The sequence below is a fragment of the Triticum dicoccoides genome, chromosome 3B, assembly GCF_002162155.2.
Source record: "Triticum dicoccoides isolate Atlit2015 ecotype Zavitan chromosome 3B, WEW_v2.0, whole genome shotgun sequence".
NCBI lineage: Eukaryota > Viridiplantae > Streptophyta > Magnoliopsida > Poales > Poaceae > Triticum > Triticum dicoccoides.
In genome coordinates, this window is record NC_041385.1 from 799,141,909 (window position 1) to 799,146,780 (window position 4,872).

The following is a 4,872-nucleotide window of genomic DNA, read 5'->3' on the forward strand; positions in this document are numbered from 1 at the left end:
GCAGGGGGGAAGGGGGAAGGGGGGTGTCGAGTTTCGGGTGGATCCGTTTGGATTTGATCGGCTTTTGTGGTATTTAGAGTTTCTACAGACCCTTATTGACAGGGTTTTTCTCCGGGGCGGCGTTTTGCTTTGCAGGTCACGGGAGCTAGCGTCTCCTGGTCTGCATTGATGACCTCCCACCCGTTGCATCTATATACTCTTGGGTTCAAAAAAGTTTGCTCTGGCTAGGCAGAGGCCAGAGGCGGCATTGATGTAGGCTCATGACACACCATTGGTGAATGCAGGAGGAAGAAGACTTGGGCGCCCCCAAGATTTTGAGTGTTTCCTACTTTTTTGTAAAGGTGTTTTTGTAGGGCCGTTGATACTTAATATGGCCTTAGGTCTTTTCGCGGAAAAAAGAGGTTTTACTTAATCTTCACAAATTTGCACATGTTTTTTCTTTCATTTTACAGTTTTTAGCATAACTTTATTTCACAGTTGACACCCGCTCCATGAAGCGGCTTGGGTCAGCATGCGGCACACGCCGAACGTGCATGAGGGTACACAACCTCCTACGCCTTGGTCGCGGCTTGAATAGGCTGCTCTGACCTATAGGCCTATCCTAGTTGGTCTCTTCCCTTTTGCACTGTGGTAAATCCTATTTCGCACTTATAGTTTCAAACAAAGTTCATTTGGTTAGCAGTGCTCATATGCAAGCGCTATGTCTCATATTAAGCTGAGATAGATGGATCTCTCGCGTCGAGTGCTACAGGAATAGGCTGACTCATTGACGCAAACCTAAAAGAAGAAATAAGGTGGAGATAGCGCTGCTCCACGCCGGGATCGTGATCAACTAGTAGGGCGGGACCTAGTTGAACTGGAAGAGTCGGGTTTTCACTAGATTTCCGGGTTTTGAAAAGTGTCATGTGATCAACTAGTAGTGCGCAAATAACTAGAGGAAAAGATCCTTTTTTGTTTTCTCTGTTTTTCTTTTTCTTTTTTTGTTTCTTTTGGTTTTCTTATTTCTTCTTCGGTTTTTTATTTTCCCATATTATTCTTTGTTTTTTTTTCTTTTGCTTTCTCTTTGTTTCTTTCTTTCATTCATGATTTTATTCTTTTTTCATTCTCATTTTTCTTATTTTTTCTTTGGTTTTTTGTTTTCTTTAATAGTTTTCAATTTATTTGTTTTCCTTTGTTTTTATTGGTTTTCACAGTTTTGAATTCTTTTTGCATTTGTTTATTGGCTTATATTTTTCATATTCTTCTAATGTTCCTTTTTTGATCTTTATTTTTTTCCTTTTCTTTTTTTCTTTTTGGTTTTTACTCTACATTTTTCATATACGTTAAACGGTTTTTCTAATACACGTTCAACACTCTTGAATATATGGTCAACATTTTTAACATTTTTCAAATTCTTGATTGACATTTAAATTCAAGAATAACAATTTCTGAATACTCGGTCAATATATTTCCTATACATATTTTTTAAACATTTTCAGATGCTTGAATAATTTTTTTGAAACAATATTCACATTTTTTAATACTTGTTCAACATTTTTACAAATGCTTGATTAACCTTTTTATGAACATGATCAAAATTTTCAATCATCTTTTAATACCTGGTCAACATTTTTTCTGCATGCTTTTAGCATTTTTCATATACTTCTTCAACATTTTTTTCAAATGATTAATTAACATTTTCATATACATGATCAGAAAAAATTATCATTTTTGAAAACAGTTAAAACGTGGTCAACATTCTATACATATGTCTAAAATTTTGAAATGCTTGATTAAATTTTCAAACACTAGTTGAACATTTTTTCAAATGCTTGATTATCATTTAAAAAATAGATGATAAAAAAAATCATCATTCTGTAATACACGATCAACAATTTTCTATACCTGTTCAGCATTTTCCTAGTGCTTGATTAACATTTTCACATACTTGTTCAACATTTTTTAATACATGATCAACAATCTTTCGATACACGTTCAATATTTTCCGAAGGCTTAATTAACATTTTTGAAATACTTGTGAAACATTTTTTAAATACTTGTTGAACATTTTTTCAAATATTTTTTACTGAGTGTTTTGTGTAATATATATATTTAGAATATTTTAGAGAATAAACAAAAGTACAAAAATCAAGCAAAAGACAAAAACATAAAAAGTAAAGAAAAAGAGAAAAAGAGGCTGTGGCCTCCCACGCGCGTGAGCTGGCCCATATCGCTCGTCCCTTCAGCGTCGGATGCTGGAGTCAGTGAAGGCGAGATCTAGGGGCACCTGTGCTCAAACCTTGCCATGGTTTCGAGAGTCGGCCGGCCCATATCGCGTGTTCTCTTGCACCATTCTTGCAAATGGATATGAATAAACCAAATCTGTGATCTTTTTGTCGTTTTCTTACGTTTTTCTACTGGGTTATTGTCTGTTTCTTTTCTTTTCCATTTTTCTTTTTCAATATTTGCGAAATTTTTCCATATCCATGAATATTTTGTTCAAATTCACAACTGTATTTTGACCTGATGTATATTTATTAGTGTTTTAATATTTTCTACATTTTGAAATATTTTTAAAATTCACGAACATATTTTGAATTTTTTTATTTGTTCAATTCGTAAAAAAATGAATTTTTTAATATTTTTAGCAATTCGCTGATATTTTTCGAAATCCATAATAGTTTTTTTCATTTTTTAAAAATTCACAGACGTTGTTTCTTCTGAAACAACGGACCAGTAGCAGCAGAAAAATTCATAGATGTTGTTTCTTCTGAAACCATTTTTTACCATTTTTTTTTACCTGAGTGAACCAAATGTGCAGGACATGGAAAGATTGTTGGCTATTGGAGAAGCTTGAGGGTTTTCAGGAATGCTCGGATCAATTGATTGCAAGCATTGTCAATGGATAAACTGCCCCAAAGGTTTGCGAGGAATGTATCAAGGTCACACCAAAGAGGCCACGATTATACTTGAAGCAGTGGCATCACATGACTTATGGATTTGGCATGCTTTCTTTGGAATTCCGGGGTCTCACAATGACATCAACATGCTTCAACGACCTCCCGTGTTCAGGAGGCTTTGCAATGGGGAATCGCCTACGTGCAACTACACTATCAACGGCTGTGAGTACAACATGAGATACTATCTGGCCGGCGGCATCTATCCTCAGTCACCGGTGTTTGTGAAGACCATATCCGAACCACAGGGCAACAAACAAAGCCTCTTTGTAACAATGCAGGAAGAAGCTAGGAAAGATGTGGCAAGGGCAGCCAGAGTGCTTCGAGATCGTTGGGGAACAGTTCGTGGAGCTGCAATGATGTGGGAAGCAGAAACTTTGTAGCAACTCATGACATGGTGTGTTATTTTGCGCAATATAATTGTCCACAATGAGGATGATGGTGTAGCAAAAACCAATGATTTTGAAGCACCTGAAGAACAAGTTAAAATCCCGAAAGATAAAGATGTAGCTCAGCTTATGAACTTTCTGCATATGCATTAGAATCTTCGATATCATCACGTGCACGCGGAGCTACTCAATGATCTTGTCGAGCATATGTGGACCCACAAGGGACACCAAAGATCTAATGTTTGAGTTATGCACTTAAAATAAATTTTATGTAACAAGACCTATGTATTTTTGGTACCAACATTTGCTACGTACGTGCGACATTGGAGTGTATGATCGACGTGCATGAATTTCAATGGATTTAGAGTCCGGATTTGAGATACGTGAATGCAGGGCAGAAGATATGAGGGGTCGGCGGGGGCTGTCCGCACACGCGCCCGGACGTGTCCGCGGGCATATAGGAGTACAGATTTGTCAAATCCGGCTGTAGATGCTCTAAAATAAAGAGTGACTGACTAGAGTTGTGGAAACAATAGTTATTATTTTCAAGTCACGAAAGATATCTTCAAATCTTTTCTCGTCTTTCGAGTCATTTGTTAAAATTCAACTATCCTAGCTTGAAATTAAAAGCCCAAATAAATGAGGATACACAGCCAGTCTACTAGCACTTGCATCTCTTTAAAAAAATTGAGACAATTCGCGAAGCTTTGAAATGATGCAAGCTCTTATTATTTGGTTGTAGCTTAGCATAGGAGGCCCAATAGCGTTCCTTCGCTCCTATAGAACCAGTCTCTGTTGCTCGCGCACCAAACAAAAAATTAGTTAAATAATAGGGCATCACCTCCCTACAGGAAAATCTATTTTTTTGGCAGATTCAATTCTTTTTCTGTGAATTCAAGAAAACATTCAAAGAAATTAAATGACCTACAAAATATTTAAAAAATCATGAATGTGAAAAATATTCACCAATTTAAACGACGACCACAAAATCTAACAATATTCATGGATTGGAAACCAAGAAGAAAACATGTGGAGGAAATAAAAGAAAGGAACAAAACTGAGAAATAAAATTATAAAAAAACTGATCACAAAAAATAGAAAGCAGAAAAGAAAGAAAGAAAAAAGGCCTAAAATTGCTGAAAAATAGAAAACCAGATGAAACAACGTAGAAGATTCAGGGGAAAAATCGACTGGAGTCCGTACCACCTCACAAGCGTAGTGGGCGATTTGTACCGTTTAGCTACTGTTCATCGCAACTAGCAACAACAAAAAAGCAGGCTAGGGTCTCTCAAATGAAATCGCTGATTTCACTGTAAATTATCAAATTGAAAAGTAAAGTTTGGGTTATAAAATCCAATTTCTCGTGAAACCACTGACTTCACTGTAAATTAATTCCATCCGTAATAACGCCCGTGCCACAACGTACGTAGAGACAGGTGACAAGTAACGTAGCTAGTGCAACTACGGCAATGCTACATCAACGGAGTCTTACGGGCCTTTTACAGGGTAAATTTGAGATGGCAATATGTGATTGGACGAAAGGGGGA